At 49.2% G+C, this 17,625-nt stretch overlaps 1 protein-coding gene across 3 annotated transcripts in view; it reads right to left on the reverse strand.

The window, feature by feature from the left end:
* Nucleotides 1-17,625, reverse strand: part of PAX2 (paired box 2) — an 89,733-nt gene that overhangs the window by 21,274 nt on the left and 50,834 nt on the right. The window lies entirely within an intron of this gene.

Below are 17,625 nucleotides of genomic sequence, written 5' to 3' on the forward strand. Positions count from 1 at the left end.
GCCCCCAGCATCAGCTCAGCTATTCCTTGGCCTCCCTTCGCCCAAGACCAGCTGGGGAGCCTTGGGCCTGGAGCCAGCCCATGCTGGAGGCTCCAGAGTGTTCCTCTGGGACTGTTATATATATCAGTTTATAGGTGATTATACGATATGATATAATCAATATTGCATTATATACAGTAACACCGTACAGTATCATTCGGGAGACCATAGAAAATATTACATATTGATTAACTCAACCTGCAGCCACCTTCCCTTGCTGGCCTCGCGGATGGAGCATGGGGTCTGACTTCCCAACAGGACCTCCCATCTTCCCTCCCCGCTCTATTCTGGAGGGGATGGGAAAGCAAAGAAAGAATATGAGAGAGAGAGAGAGAGAGAAGTCAAGATCAGGATCAAGCCATGCTATGCCTACATTCCTATGACACAAAACTTGGTGGTTGTGGCTTTTTCTACATAAGGATCTGGAATAGTTTTCGGTCTCAGAGGGTGTATGCATCCCTGTGTGTGAGTTGAGATGGGATAAATTTATTTGTCCCTTTTGTGTGAGTATTCTCTGTGTATATGCAGTTGTACATATATAAACATCCAGATAAATTAGGGTCTGTATGTGTTTAAAGGACACAGTAACAGCTCTCTGCAAGGGTGTGTACATGTGAGTGTGTGTGAGTGCATGTGTAAGTGCGTGTGCATGAGACTGCATGGGGAAGGTGAACCCACATCCCCCCTTCCTCCTGTGCCTGCCTCTTTTCCCAGGATATGCCATCATCCTAATTTCATCCCCTGTAGCTATTTGCATGTTCCATTGTGTCTAATTCTTCCTGGAGCCCTCATACCTTTTGGGGAAGTCCCGCTGTCAGGGCTAAAGGAGGCGTCAAGTGTCTTTGTGTAAGGTTATTGCAGTGTCACCAAATCTGTCCTGGGGCATACAGTGTGCATTTGTGAGGGGGTGTGTGCACGTACATGTGTGGCAGGACCCACATCATGCCTCTGTGTAGATTTGTGTATATGCCTGTGTGTGGCTTGGCTCACCCCACGCCTGTGTGTGTGTATGTGTGTGCAGGAGCTGAACTGAAGCTTTGTCCTCAGGTCACTGGCTGGAGGAGTCTCTTTGCCTTCATTTATTCAGGGGCCCTTCAGATCTTGACAAATCTGTCACTCTAAATTTGCGAGAGATTATGGTGCTCTCTCCCCAGCCCGCAGAGAGGTGATATATGATATCTGCTGCCCCTATTGATTGCCTGATCTGGTGGCAGAGGCCGGCGAAATGAACTTGAAATGAACATCATGCCTCAACTCATTGTGCGTATAATACACTACTTAATCCCACATTTTTCAGCTGCTATGGAATTCAATTGATCAATCATGTTCCACTGATAGTACTGTTTTAGGGGTTATTGCTGCTCCCTCCACTCACTGACCTTTTTATTTATTTATTTTTTTGTATACTCAGGCCCTGGTGGTAAGACAGGTTACAGAGGCAGCAGCGGAGGGAGAGGGGGAGGGCAGGGGAAGGCAAAGGAAGCCTGCTACTGGCAGAGGTGGCAGTGGGAGGTGGGGAGAAGGGAAGAGGAGGAGAAGGAAGGTGGGGGGAGAAGGAAAATCAGGTGATGTGATGGAAACATGAAGAGAACCACCCCCAGAGGCTGGAGGAAACTCCCTGAAGGAGAAGGAAGGCAGCAGTCACAACGTGTGAAGGAGCACACAGCAAGTTGTCTGAGCAGTGAGGGGGCCACCAGGGCAGGGGAGGGCAGTGGCATACTGCTGGGGGACAGGGAGGCAGCCCTCCAGAGGAGGGGTAGTGCTGGGCAACGAAAGGAGGGATGACAGCAAGGTGGGAGTGAGCAAGGCTGGGAGAAGCCCTGGGTCAGAAGGTCCAAAGAGGAGAAGCTCAAGGAAAGAGGGAGCCCAGATGCATGGGAGAGGCAGAAAGAGGGAGAGGAAAAGGGAAGAAGCCTCCCACAGCAAGCCAGGGAAGTGCTGGCTATGGTGAGGAAACTTGCTGCAGGTTATAAAACCCATTGGCTCTGCTTTCCTGAAGCCTGGGAGGGCAGCTGAGGGCTGGGTGGGGATGGCTTTGGAGGGTAAGAGGAGGAGGAGGAAAAGGAGGAGAGAGTAGAGGAGGAACAGGAAAGAAAACAAGGAAGAAGAGAATGGAAGAGGGAGGAAAAATGAAGCAGTTGTTAGTGCTGACCACCTGGAGGGCCCTTTCTGCACAATGGAGAGAGAGCTCGGGGTGGGACTTCCCATGGGCAGTCTTAGAGGGGACAGCAAGGGAGAGGAAGAGACCATTCTGATGCCCAGATGTTGAGGGGCTCTCTGGCAGAGCCAGGCAGGGGCAGAAGCCGTTCTCAATCTAGGTTTCTGAGTGAGCAGGGAAGGAAAGTGTGGGAGTCATTAGGCACCACCCATCCCAAAGAAGATTCCCCACCGACAGCCCCCTTGTGCCCAGTAGCCAGGCTGTGAGCTCTCATGAGCAGGGCCACTAAGGCCTTCCTGTAGCTCCAGTGCCAGGCATGGCACAGACTGCTCAGTAAGTGAATGAATGAATGAGTGAACGAGACTCTCCTAGGTGGCATTCAAAGCCAGAGCCGTGGCAGAAGGTTTAAGAACTGGCCACCTGTCTGGTCGGGCACCCCAGGACACCCAGTCACTTGTCAGGCAAGTCCCACACATCCCTGGCTATCAGAGGATATGGCAGGCCCTGCAGTAGGCCCCTGGGTAGACTTAGCTCCTTCTTCATTCACCCCTGCTGCTTGTCAGCCTCTAACAACATCAACTCTGGTCCATAAGAGGCCCCTCCCCCTCTCGGCAACACCATCTTGCCCATGTACATACGGGCATCTACCCGATGGCCAGAGAACACTGTGTCCCCAGTGAAGAGCAGAACTTAACCTCTGAGCTGCTGAGCTGCCATCCAAAGCGAGTGGCAGAGGCACCTTGAGGACAGGGCCCAGAGAAGACCTTTACATTAGACTCCCTGCACCAAGAGGGCTGGAGGATGGGGCCATATGTCCTGGGCTTTGAGGAGCAATTCTGTTGTCCAGTATTCTTTCCCACTATCAGGCTATGTTTTTAGAATGAAGTTGGAAAATGTGGTTGCTGTAGGTTTAGTAAGACCCCACAGAACAGGGAAGGGACCATGCACTAGTCGAACAGTCTCTGTGTATGGAGGATTCAACCCCATTCTCCTTCTGCCCCCTGCCTAGCCACCATTCTGTAGCCGATCACAAGTGTCATGAACTTATCAGATGCCATTATTGTACTTTGCAGAGCTCACTTAATCCTTTTAAGAACCCTGTGAGATAAGTACTGTGATACCCATTTTAAAGGCAAGAAAACTGAGGCGAAGAGAGGTTAAGTAGCTTGTTAAAGGCCATGCAGCTAGTAAATGATGGCCATATTTGAACACGGGTCTGCCTGATTCCGGAGCCTGCCCTTTAAATCATTTCATTCTGCTGCCAGGGGCTGCCAGGGTGCCAAACCCAGGGGGTCCAGCTGAGGGCCACTTGGCCCCATCTGGGGCACAGCCTCCCTCATAGCATCCCCAGTTCTCTTCCTTGTACCCTCCCTGAACTGAGGCTACAGCCTTTGGCACATGTGCTGGCTGAGTGCAGGCTGTGTCCAGATGATTAGGGGACATCTGGTCCAAACTTTTCATGTTACAGTAAGGAAAACTAGCTGGAGTGAGTGGTGAGGTGGACAGGTGACTTGCCCAAAGTCACATGACCAGGAAGTAGGACTCTCAGGACTATCGCCCATTCCAGGTGCTCTGTCCACTACAGTGTGGGCACTCTCAACGAGAGTGAGCTACCTGCCATGGTCCTTTTTGGAACACAGACAGGATATAAATAAAGTAATTAAATTAAACAAACTGCTGAGTTAAAACTTTGACATATATTATTCTTTCAAGGGGAACAAAGCTCATATTGTCTTCTCTGACCGCTTCATATTTGTTTAGCATTTAACAGAAAGTCTTCATAGACTTTAGGTTGTATGGACCTCCCAACCACTCTCCAAGGTACCATAGGTAGGGATTATGATCCCTTTTTGCTGGTGGGGAAACTTAGGCTCAGAGTAAAAGAGGTGCAAACTAAGTGAGGATAAGTGGCCTGCTCAAGGCCACTAGGGAGCCTGGCACAGGGAAGTTCATGACTGTGGACTGAACCATCAGACAACAGTGGCTGTCTGCCCAGCCAAAGTTCAGAGTCTGGGGCTCCCAGCAGAGCCAAGAGAACTACAAAACCAAAGATCATCTGGACCAGAAGGAGAGCCACCGACATGGTGACAGTGGTTACTTCCTGATCATGAGCAATTTGTATTTTTTTCTTGTCTATGTTTTTTCCATATTGTCCAGGCTTTGTGCAATAAGTATGTACTACTTCTAGAATCATTATTAAAAATGTCTTTATTCCCCAGCCAAAAGATTCGCTGCTATTCACTCTCCATTGATTCCTGGGTGGCCCTAAAGCAGAGCCCTACCTCACACCTCACACCCCAGGCCAGAACCCTGGCTGGCCAGTGAGATCTCAGCAGCTTGGGAAGAGAAATAGTCACAGAACATTATGACTTGGGGATAGGGTAAGGGACAAAGGACAGAAGTGTTCTTTATTCCTTGTATTTTTACATTCTACCTTGATTCCCAAGGTGGTCACTCCAAGGAACAAGAGGTAAATGGTCATAAACAGAATGAAATAATGTCATTTCCTTAGTCAGAAAGTACCAAGGCTCATTAAATCTACAAAACCAGGATGGGATTTACAGGGGCTGCCCACCAAATCCCAGGAAGCAGGAGTAGGCATTTGAGAAGAATTTTTTTTTTAATAAAGAACTATGCTGGCTGGGTGTGGTGGCTCACACCTGTAATCCTAGCACTCTGGGAGGCAGAGGCGGGTGGATTGCTCGAGGTCAGGAGTTCGAAACCAGCCTGAGCAAGAGCGAGACCCTGTCTTTACTATAAATAGAAAGAAATTAATTGGCCAACTAACATATATAGAAAAAATTAGCCAGGCATGGTGGCGCATGCCTGTAGTCCCAGCTACTTGGGAGGCTGAGGCAGCAGGATTGCTTGAGCCCAGGAGTTTGAGGTTGCTGTGAGCTAGGGGCTGACGCCATGGCACTCACTCTAGCCTGGGCAACAAAGCAAGACTCTGTCTCAGAAAAAAAAAAAAAAAGAACTATGCTGGCCAGGCGCAGTGGCTCATGCCTGCAATCTTAGCACTCTGGGAGGCTGAGGCGGGCAGATCACTCAAGGTCAGGAGTTCGAAACCAGCCTGAGCGAGACCTCATCTCTACTTAAAAATAGAAAGAAATCAATTGGCCGACTAAAAATATATAGAAAAAATTAGCCGAACATGGTGGTGCATGCCTGTAGTCCCAGCTACTTGGGAGGCTGAGGCAGGAGGATTGCTTGAGGAGTTTGAGGTTACTGTGAGCTAGGCTGACACCACAGCACTCTAGCCCAGGCAACAGAATGAAACTGTCTCAAAAAAAAAAAAATATATATATATATATAAATTAGCTGGGCATAGTGGTACATGCCTATAGTCCCAGCTACTCATGAGGCTGAGGCAGAAGGATTGCTTAGGCCCAGGAGTGTGAGGTTGCTGTGAGCTAGACTGATGCTACGGCACTCTCACCCAGGCAACACAGTAAGACTCTGTCTCAAAAAAAAAAAAAAAAAAAAAGAACTATGCTAACTAGTTTTCTAAGCCCAAATATAAATATCTACCTGTCTATGGGGAAACTAATAATATTAGGTCTTTCACCTACACTCATTAAATCTCTTCAACTTTACAAGGTACTTAGTATTACTCTCATTTTTCAAAAGAGGAAAGTCTCAGAGAGGCAAAATTATTTGCTTAACACCACACAGCTAGTAAGTAGCAAAGCCTGGGTCTAAACTCTGGAATGTCTGACTCCAAAGCCCTCTCCACTCCACCAAATTTGCCTTTGTCATCTTCATCGTCATTTATTGAGCACTTACTATGTTTGGGGCAGGCTCAAGGTGCTTTACACACATTATCACTAGTCATCACAGAACGCTTGCATAGCTCAATTTTACAAATAAGGGAACAAGCTCTCAGGGAGAGCTTAAAATGTGTGCAAGATCACACAGCTGCCAAGAAGCAATCTTGGGGATAGTAAGTCTTAGTGATGGGGGAAGAAAAGAGAACAGCTGAGGAAGTGGAAACAGTGGGGGAGCAGGGGGCTGGGACACTGGGGTTGGAGGAGGGGCTGCCCCCTCTCTCTGTCTTAGCCTCTCCACACATCACCTTCCCCCTCTGAGGGGTGCACCCCCAGGCTGCCCCCCAGTCTCCCCAGCTGCCAGTTGTTGCAGTTTCAAACTCAATTGTTCTCCTCTGTAGTGAGGCAAATGGAGTCATTAATTACCTTCTATCGGCTGGGCTGAGTTCAGAATGCGATCAATATCCCCGCTTGTCATTCAGGGCAGCCCGCCTGTGCAGCCCCAGCCCCACCCCCATGGCAGCAGGACCACAGAGGTCTGGGCTGCCACCCTGGTCCTCCCACCTGATTGGGAACAGGGTTTGAGACACTGAGAAATGGGGCTGCTCCCCAGAAGGTGGGCGCTTTCCAGGCTGGGAGGAGAGCAAGGATTGATGGAATGGGGAGGGGAGGGGCGGAGAGGAGGTGGGGGTGGTGGAGGAGATTGGAGAGGGAAGGAGTGTTGGGGAATGCAGAGAGAAGGGAGGGAGATGGGAAAGGGGGAGGAGGAAAGAAGGGAGGAAGAGAGGATGAGGAGGAAGCAGGGAGGGAGGGAGACATAGACCACAAAGGAGGGGAGAGGAGGGAGGCATGCTGCCACGTGCAGGAAGGGGCTCCAGAGGGCCAGGCTGTACAGAGAGTTGCGCAGCACCACTTGTCCAAGGAGGTGGGGCGACATGCCCCATTGCCTCCCATCCTTAAACTGGTCAATCTGTGAGTCTGGCCTGGCCATGAACCCCAAGCCAAGCTCAAGAGGTGGGCATGAAGAAGCCCTCGGAAATCTGGCCTGAAGGTTTGGCTCTGGGCAAGACCAGGCTCTGCCAGCCTCATAGCCCTGGCAAACCATCTGCTAAACTTGACCAAGCCCAGCTTCTAAACACTCAATGAGTTCATGAGCAGGGGAGGCTGGGGTGGCTGCCTGGCCTGCCTGATCTCAGTTTTGCTGTGCCCACTTACACAACCTGCCTCTAGGGACACTCACTGCCCTAGTGACTCTAACATAATGCTGGACTGGAAGTGACGTCTCCTGGGTTGAAACCCTAGTTTGGTTGTTCACTTCTATATGGCCTTGGCAAGTCCCGTGAGCTTTTCTGGGATTGAGCGTCCTCAGATATACACAGAGTGCTGTTAGCTTTCTCCTCAGCAATATTAATTTCTCCTTTCTCTGTGTTCCAGTAGCCATCTATCCTTTATTGTAGAAATAATACTAATAATAATGAAAATGGATCCAGTTCCTATTATGGTACCAGACACTATACTTAATATACATACACTGATTTAATCCTTGCAATAAGAGCAACTAACATTTATTAAGTGCTTAACATATCAGGCACTCATTTAACAAACTTACATATTTTAATTCATTTAATTTTCACAAGAACTTAAGCAGAAAGCTTCCATTATTATCCCCATTTTGCAGATGAGGAAATGGAAATGCAGAGATTATGGGGCTTTCCCAAGGTTACACACCTAGCAAATGATGAAGGAGCCAGAACCACGCCCAGGCATACTGGCAACTGAGCTCACAACCTGGGAAACTGAGGGCTGGAGAGGTAAGGTAACTTGTCCCAAATGACTTAATGATAGCCAGCAAGTGGCAGAGCCAAATTTAGAATCTATATGTGCCATAGTTACTTTTTAGTATTTGTTTTCTCCTCTAAGTGGCAAAATTTGAAGGCAGGGACCTCATAGTTTTCATCTTTGTAAACCTAGCATAAGGCTTGACCCAGAGCAGGTGATCACAGATGTTGGCTGATTTGTTGACTAGAATTCTAAAAGCAAAGACTGATCAATTCTTAACCTGCCTTGCTCAACACTTTACCTTTGAGAAGGAAAAAGAAACAACAAAGGAAAAAGAAGCAACAAAGAATCTAAAGCTACTCTGGATTCAGTATCACTCACATTATACAGCTGAAAAGTATCATGAAGAGAATTTAATTTAATTCTCTTTTAGAGATTTAAAATAAAAACAAAAACAAAAAACAAGCTCAGAGAGGTTATGCAATTTTCCCATGTTGCATAGGTAGAATGATAACTGAGGTTCCTAGCCCAGCGCCCTGTCCAATATTGCAGGCCACTGAATTCTGACCAGGAAAGACAAGCTGATAAAAGGGAAGTGTGGATGCAGGGAGAGAGAGCAATCATGGCCAGAGGTGACAGAGCACAGGAAGGGGGCAAACTGCTCTATATCCAGGGAAAAAATAGGTATATCCCATGGCAAGAAATTCTAAGAGAGAATATAATTCCTTAAGGACAGCATGCTCCAAAACTGAAATTCTGCCTCTATAAGCTCAAATAATCAGCCTGACAAAGTAAAGAGAGTGGGGGAAGGGTGGGAAGAGAAGGACATTTAAGGAAAATCACTGTTGTTGCACACAGATAAGCTTTAAAATATGATGAGCCTGGATTTTAAAAGGACATGTACACCGAACAGTGGAAGATTATGCAGCCATTAAAAAATCATGTTTTCAAAGAATATTTAATGATATGTGAAAATGGTCCTATATAATGTTAAGGGAAAATAGCAAGACACAAAGCTGTATACATGGTATCATTCCAATTTTAATAGAAAATTATATATATATATATATAATTATATATGCACAGAAAGGAAAAGCCTTGGAAAATATACTAAATTTCAACAGTGGCTATCTCTTGATAATAAGATTATGGGTGAGTTTCTAAAAATTTACTGCTTCTTCCAAATATTTCACAAGAAGCATATATTGTACTTCTGATCAGACAAAAGTTATTTTTTTTTCTTCTTATAAAGGACACACAACAGATGGAAGGAGGAGACCATAACCAAGGATGGATTCGAGAGTAGCATGAGCCTGTCAGGAAGACAAAAGCTCGGAACAAGCTGAGACAACAAAAAAAGGCCTTGGTTGCTATGTTTGGAGAAAGAACAAAAAGGAAGGCAGGTTTAAGCTCAGTTCTTGGGAACAGGATGTAATATCAAGAGAGAAGAGAGAGAAGCAGAACTCTCAACCCCCAGCTTGCCTTTGTCTTCTCCACCAAAGGAAAGAATCTGCAAAATGGGACCAGCAGGAGGGCACTGTTGCCTGGTCAGGGAGGGGCCCTGCAGGTCACCCCTAGCCATCTCAATCATCAACTTTCCCAGATCCAGATAGGACCCTAAAACTGTGATTGATAATTCTGGCGATGTTACACAGAAAACTGTGATTGATAATTCTGGTGATGTTTCCAGCCCAAGGCAGGAAAGGGTGAGGAAGCCCAATGCCATCCTGCCTTGCAGAAAAGGGGGAAAGGTACACTTGTGTGAATAACACTCTAATAAATTCAGTATCGGGCTTTGGAAATCTTTTAAAAGAAATTATTATATAATTTGTGGGCACTGGAAAAGAACATAGTGATAACCCAGGGCTTGCACATAGTCACTCAGAATAAGCTGTGGCACATTGACTTGATATCAATGCTCAGATCGAATACCACCCCCCAGGAAGACATCCCCAGCTGCCCTGGTTGGAAGCAACTGCTTTTTTTTTTTTTCCTCCATAGCACTTCATGCCTTGCTCATGGCATTCATCACTTTCTGCATGTATAATGATGTGTATGTTTATCTCCCCACTAGATTATAAGCTTTTTTCCCCCCTATTATTAGTGATCTAAGAAGCCAGCAGAGATCATAAGCTTCTTGAGGTCAAGAAACTTGTCCTAATTGCTTTTGTAAATCAGTCCTGCCATGCTTTGTACATAGCAGGCACTCAATTTGCTCATCAACTTAAACTGGATTTTAAAAATTGATTTATCAAGAAAATTCTGTGGATGCTGTGAATGTTAATATTTGACAAAGAAATGTCCTTCCTAGTTTTATGGACAAGATGAAGAAAAGCAAAATGGTTGGTGGCTTTTGGGCTCAACAGTACCTAAAGCATTCACTTATGGCAACTAGGAGAGAGGTCTCTACTGGTAGTCATGTGGCTTTTCTGTATTTTAAAAGAAAATAACTCTTCTTTTTTAAAAAAACTACTTGTATGATGATGATATAGAAGACATCCTTATGTCCTTAATCAGGCAGAATTAAGAACCCAAACCAACAAGATGAAATTCAACAGGGATAAATGGAATGCCCTATGTTTAGGTTAAAAAAATCAATTACACAAGTGCAGAATGGGGTAGACCTGGCTTGATAGCAATTGATGTGAAAAAGATCTCGAGGTTTTAGTTGACCACGAACTCAATATGAGCTTGAGTCTGACACGGCTGCTAAAAAATCGAATGTAATCTTAGGCTACATTATGGATGTAGAGTCTCCAGATGGGAGAGTGGCAATGGTTCTACTGTGCTTGGCATTGGCTAGACTGTCTGTGGAGTTCAGTGTTTGCGTTAACCTTCAAGAATGAATTCAGAGATGGGTAACAGGATGATGAGGAAATTTCCTCAAGGGCAGGGACGACATCATGTGAGAATCTGAAATCTACCCAGCCCCCAGCCCAGTGTTTGCCAAGTGCTCAGTAAACAAGGTGGAATGAATGGAAGGGAGGGAGTGAGGGTGTCAAATGGAGATCTTTGCCACCAACCACCTCTCTGTGTGGTCATTACCTCTATTTCAAAGATGAAGAAACTGAGATTCGGAGGGATTATGTAATTAGCCAAAGGTCCCAGAGCAAGTAAGGAGTGGAGATGGACCCCATGTCCAGATTTGGACTCTAAGTCTTGTGCTCTTCCCTCCCCTGCCCTGGCTCAGGATGAAGGCAGTGTCCATCTGTGCCCTGTGTCTGGACAGGGGCTGTGGCCTGGCAGGCAGAACTGCTAGAGAGAAGAGTTCTGTGGTGAGTGGCAGATAAGATTAGACAGCCCTTAAGAATCTGCAACTCTGCCTTGTCACCACTCTCAGCCCAGCCACCGGCCCCCCTCCACGTGGAGAAAGCCTGTCCGTGGCTCAGCCGCTCCAGCTCAAGTCCTGTTTCCTGCTCACCTTTGTAGCCCACGCCCCTGGATTCCTATCCAACACATGCCACGTGGTTCAGCACTTCATGAATGGCCAATTGTCTGAGGGGTGATAGCCTTGCCTTCCCCAATAGACTGTAAGTTCCTGGGAGCCAAGTTCTGGTTTTCTGATCTTCTTGTACATCCAGCACAGTGGGCACACACTAACACAAAGATCCCCAGAGAGGAAAGCCTAAGTCTCCTCACTGTGCCTCCTACTTACACACCAAGGCAGTCAGACACTCTTAGCTCTCTAGAAACTGCCCGAGGACAGAGGATAGTCTGAATGACCCTTCCAGGCCCTTATAGAGAAGGAGACATGGAAGAAACCTAGAACCCCAGGGAATTGTACCAGCACAGTTACTTCCCCTATTTTGTATGCCCCCCCAAGAAAGGAGCCCCCAGTAACCTATGGAAAGAAGGGTGTGGCACCCACTGCCAAGGCACAGCCAGCCTGGATGTGTGAAGAGGCGGGAGGAGGGAGAGTGGGTAGGAGTGGGAGGAGGGAGGTGAAGGCCAGAGGCATTGGGAAGGGAACACAGGGGTAGTGGGAGAGAGAAGACAGACCCACAGGAGGAGGGGTGGGGTGGGCCTTGGGTGGGCTTGGAGGAACTCCCAGGGTGATCAGCTTTCACTCCCAGGGGGCTGGCTGTGCAGGGCTGCTGCCTGCTGAAGCGGCCAGTGGGGTAGGATGGCCTGCTGAGTGCCTGTCTGCTGGGACCCAGCCCTCCTCAGCCCTCTTTGGGCTCTCAGGGAGGGGGTGAGGCCCTCTGCCTGGTGCTGTCCCCACTGGGCTCCAGCCAGGGCCAGAACCAGTTAGAAATCTCTGGAGCCAGGAGGGAAGGGGGCTTTGTTAGCTCAAAGGACACAAGCAAGGCGAAAAATTACATACCAGGCTGCCCTAAGTATGCTTGTTTAGAGAAACTGCTTGCATTTATGAAGTCTTTGGTGCGGAAAGCAGGGTTGCAAATGACTGCATCAGAGCGACAGTAAAGGCCATTAATTTCCTGTTATGTTTTCCTGTGTTGGGGGCTTTATTAATTTAATTTTACACTGTCGAACAACAGCGAGAGCTGACACTGCCACACCGCCACGGCTGGGGTTTTCTTTTTGTGTGTGTAGCAAGGCTTTGCCTGACATGCAAATCAACGCTATTACCAGAACCAATAAAGATGTGTGGAGGGGCGAGGGGAGGGGAAAGCAGAGAGCAGGGGAGAAAGGGCCAAAGCCATCCCCAGCCAGTTCCCGCCTCCTGTGCCCAATGTCACCAGGCTTCCCAGAGCATCCTCCGCCATCAGCAGTTTCTGACCACCCTTCACTTGCCCTCCTACCCTCTCCTTCCCAATTCCCTGCCTTTGGATGACTCGACCTCCGTCATCCTCCTCTGTCCCAGCTCCTGGCATAACCTGAATAGAGACATGAAGTTCCCAGGAAGAGGCGAGAGAGACTTCTCACTGTCTGCCCCCAGCTGAGGCCTGCTGCAGAAGACACGGGGCGGGCAACATGATGTTGCCAAGCCCGCAGGCCAGAGCGAAGCCTTTGTGGCATCTTTCTTACATACTGTGAGTGCGCACACGTGAACCACGTGCTTGTACGCACGAAGAAGAGTCAAGAAGGGCAGATACTCCAGCTCACTTATAGGTCCCTCTGAGAGCTCTCGCACCCCAACCTTGTCAACCACTTACTTCCCTTGAATCACCAGGGAAAAATATGGTCTCTAATTGTTTCTGTTTAGAAGACTCCAATAGCTACCTTCAGGGCTGTAAGGTACCCACTTGGTCTAGAGACTAAGGTGCCAGAGAAAAATGGACCCGCAGCATCAGAAGAAAAGGCAGGCTCCTGGGGACCCAACGGTACCACATTCTGGTCACTTTTACTGCCCAGACCTCATACTCACTGCCCCAAGACCAGCCACAGGGTCCCTCACCCAGAGCAACTTCCACAAGCTGAGTGCCCGGGGGGTCCACACTGCCCACAGCTTACCACACTACCAGCCCACCCAGGTGCCCGCATTGCCCAGGTGCCCAGTAAGCCGCCTGTCTAAGGCGATGGAGCTGGCAGGGGAGGGATGAGGGGAGGAAGGGCAGCTCTCGGAGCTACTCCAACCAAACATGTGGTCTGCCCTGCTCTGTCCCAAGCTGCCCAGGCTGCCTGGGCCCAGGGAGGTCTGAGTGAGCTGGGGAGTGTGTGAGTGTGTACGTGTGTCCGTGCATTTCTCCCTCTGTTGCTGGCTCGCTAGCTCTCCTGCTTGCACTTTCTGCTTCAGGAGCTGTCTGGCAGGCTCTGAGAGGCTGCTGGATGGAATCCAGCTCTCCCCAGGAGGAAAGCATGAACTTCATAAACTGCACTGACTTTAATGCAGGTTCCCAGGGCGGCTGTCCTCAGGCTTTTCTTCCCTCCCCTTGTCTGCTCTGTCTTGATCACATTTTATCTCTGCCCCTGTGTGCACCCAGATCTCACACACACACACACACACACACACACACACACACACACACACATACACACACACTGGAAAAGATGAAGCCTGGGGCAGAAGAAGGGAAAGGTGCATAAACTCTGCTTGCAGGAGAAAGCCTGACCCCAGCCCTGGAAAGGCCCCCAGGAGATGCCACACGCTGGTCTCCAGAGGAGAGAGGCACAAAGGGTGCTTTGAAGCAGGCAGGCGGCGCCTTGGGGAGGGAGGAGATGCTGACATTTCATGGGGGTAGCCAAATCAGGGGCCACCTGGAGGCTGGGCCACAGGACTCTAAGAAAGGGAGGGAAAGAAGGCAAGGCCTCCTCGCAGGTTGAGGTTTGTGAGGCCTCTCTTGTCTAGTGCTGTCAAGGTCAGCAGGTTCGGGTTCACCGAAGGGTCAGGATGGTTTGAATTACTGGCTCTGCTGCAACCCGGCTGGGCTCGTGATCATGATCATCTCCCAGCCCCTGCATCAGGCCCAGCCCTCCCCCAGCCCTCTTTGCCTTTCCACCCCCATGGGGCAGAATAGGGAGGGTCCCAGAGAGTCCCAGGGCCACCATGGCCCTGAGGAAGGCAGGGCAGGAAGGGGTCCTTCCCAGGGCTCCAGGGCAGGCAGCCACGGCAGGCAGAGGTCCTGGGTCTCCCTGGCCTACATTCTCTCCAAGCCTTTTTGCGGAGGGGTCCCCTAGACCTGCTGCTTGCCCTTCTCAGTGCCTGGGAAGCCAGCCCACGAGCACCAGGGCCCGGGGCAGCCTCAGCGCCTGTTCTTCCCTCCCTCGACCAGAGCTGTGCTTGGGGGAGAAAGGCAGAGCTGAGGCAGCGGATTTCTCACTGGTGCCCTTGCCAGGTGGGGGAAGGAGAACGATGCCTACCTGCAGGGCCGGGAGGCGGTTGCCAAGTGGAAGACTAGGAGTTGAAGACGTATTCTGACAAGATGGGCGCTCAGCCACCAGGGTGCGAGCATGGAGAGGGGAGGAGGACCTGAAGCCTTGCTGCGGAAGTCGTATATCTCTACTACACCCACCCCAGTTTCCAGTGGTGGAGGGACACACACAGCACCCCCAGAACATATCTGCACATTCTTTCCTGCAGGGTGGGGTCGACCTATCTATTCTGACTTTCTGGCACTTTATGAAAAAAAAAATAGCATTTTGTGCTAAATCTCAAAAAACTTCCCCAAACAACCAAACTCTTTATCCACAATAGCATGAACTAGTTGGGAAATGAAGGCGGGTAATCATTTGGCTGCTGTGTCTGATATAAATGCAGGGGTTTATGTACAAATTCATGCCCCATGTCAGCTTCCCACAGCCAGGGCTAAACCCCAGTACTTTCTACAGAAAAATACAAGTCATGACTACACAGGGCCCAAGGTAAGGGTCTTAATAAAACATCAACATAACCTGCACCTGCTTCTGGATAACAACATGGTCAATGTCCAACAGGCTCATAGCCAGCATTATCCAGAGAGTTTAGTTAAAATATGTGATCCAACTGAGATAGAAAAATTCCCCCCTCAGGTATGAACAGTCTAATTTCCCTGGTTACTAGGAAGATAAAATCGCAGTCATGAAGGTGTGTTCATAAGTGGGGTATTTTTTTTGGCGTCTTACTGAATCCTGACCTTTGAACCTGAGCTCTTTCTTGGACTAGAGTGGACATTAGCCAGGTTTTGAATATAAGTTGGAAACTGAACGCAGGTTGAGCTTTGTAAATGCCATTAAACCCATGCACTTGTCTAGACAGACGGTTACCTTCATATAGACTTGGTGTCTGGACTTTCACAGGACCTATCTCCCGGGGAGCAGAGCCTGTGATGTGTGCTAGATAGTATAGTGTGTGTGAAATCATATAATCCCAGTAAGACTCCACGGAGCACCTCTCCTTAGAGAAACACAGACTGGCGTGGCTTCCAACATAATGTCTCCTTATAGCACTGAGCAAGGGTCTGGGGCGACAGCAAAAGCAGGGAGAGGCCCTGCAACTCGCCGCCCAGGACGTTGCTTACTTCAGAACTCTAGAGCACACCAGCCCCAGGCCCACACTCCTCTGTGGGTCCTTTCTAAGAAGGGAATCGGATGGCTAGGTGTGTATGTGTGTGTGTGTATGTGTGTAAGGATTAGGTGGTAAACATACATAATTGTGCCCAAGTGCTGGGTTTAGGTTAAGGAATCGGTGCAGCCTCATTGTGTTTATCCAATATGGTATAACCTTATCTTGTCTTCTGAGCCCTCCTTAGCATCTCTCCTGCTCCTTCAGGCTGAATCCTGTCCCACTAAAATAGTGCACACTCAGCGAAACTTCCCAAAGCCCTTCCCACGCAGGGAGAGCTCAGCTCCCTCTCTGGTTCCACCAGCTTCTGCATCTGTACCAAAAGGCCAATGAGAGAGTCAGGTTCTGAATCCAGTCTCTGCCTCTGAACACCTGCCATGCTCAGCCCTCACCAGGATGGGAGCAAGCCTCCCAGGTTGTGCTCACCTGTAAACTTCCCAATCGCCCTGCCCCAGCCTCCTCTGAGACACCTGGACAGCAGGGCAGTGGCAGTCCGTTCTTCCCTGCTGTCCTCCTTGCCTGCCTTTATTGACCCCAGCACTCCTCCCCCTACCCTTCCAGAAGGAGAGCCGGGAAGAGAGCTTGGTGACCAGAGCATGCCTGGTTTACATTAATGAGCTATACCGAGTGTAACCCAGCCACCGAGGCAGCCTGCAAAAGGAGGCGATCTTGGGCAGCCAGGAGCAGAGCTGCTCAGGTAATTGGTTTATCTATCTGGAAGCAGGGGGAGCAATCTCAGCACAGACAGACTAGCAGTAAAGTCTCTTCCTTAAGGCTATTTCCTTTGTCTTTTCAATTGCTTGCACATCCATGTGAGAGAGGGAGAGAGTGTTAAAGAGAGAGGGAGAGGGAGAAATGTTAATTTGTGAATTAATGGCTTTTCTCAGCGGAATTGTAAATTCAAATGTCACCTCACACGGTGACACCACCGCTGGTCTGCTGAAGAAGCAATGATAAGATCCCCCACCTCCCTCGGTGCCCCTCCCTCCCCAAAGATAGCTGTGGAGTGGAACATGCTACTTTTAATTTGCAATAACAACACAACAGAGGTATGCAGTAATGACTGCCTTCTTCCACCCTCCTCCTGGCTTCCGTCCCCCCACCAGGTCCACTGGCTCCCCCATTTCCTCTCTCCCCACCCTCTTCTCAAACAACACCTCACCTTGCCCAGGCTGCCCCCAACCCCACCCCAGCCGTGCCTGATCCCATGGGGGGTGCCTTTGGAATTGACGATGCTGCAACCCTCTCTTCTCCTTCAATAATCAGGGAATTAATGACCCTGAAGTTAAAGTGAGGCTGATACCGAGGCCCTGCCCGGGCGTTGGGAAAAAGCCTTCATTGTTTTCAAGCAGGAGGCGGGCAGCAGTGAGGGAGATTCATGGATGGAGATTGAATATGCAATTTTCTTTCACCTTGCCAAGAGCTGCCCCTGGGCTGTGCCTGGCCTAAATTTTTCCTTTTACCATCTCTGCCTTATCCGGCCCTCCCACCTCCCTTCCATTCTTTCCAGAAAATTACCTTCAAAATTGATTTCCACTTTTACAAACAAATATAATGGGAACACAGGAAAAAACTTGGGCCGTGATGAATTAGGGCTGTCAGGTGCTTCCAGGTCTCCTTTGCTTTTGTTTTACTACCCGATCTGCTCTTTGTTTTTCCAAGGGCTGGAAAGAGTGCCCCCCATCCACTGAGTGCCTGACCCTCCAGCCCCTGGGGCCTCAGCCCCCAAGCCCCCTCAGCAGCCCATGGCGGAAGTGATCCAGGCTATGAGACTCTATTAGCCTCTTGGTTTTCCAGTGCAAGCCTGAGCCACCTCCTCCTTTCCCACTCTCTGGCCTTTAGGAACCCACTCTCTGAACGTTCTGTAACCGCCACCCCCAAGCTATTTCCCTTGACCCCCATGCCATGTTCCCTCTGGCCCTCATACCTCTTAAAGTCCA

This window comes from Microcebus murinus, chromosome 14 (genome assembly GCF_040939455.1).
Source record: "Microcebus murinus isolate Inina chromosome 14, M.murinus_Inina_mat1.0, whole genome shotgun sequence".
Lineage (NCBI taxonomy): Eukaryota > Metazoa > Chordata > Mammalia > Primates > Cheirogaleidae > Microcebus > Microcebus murinus.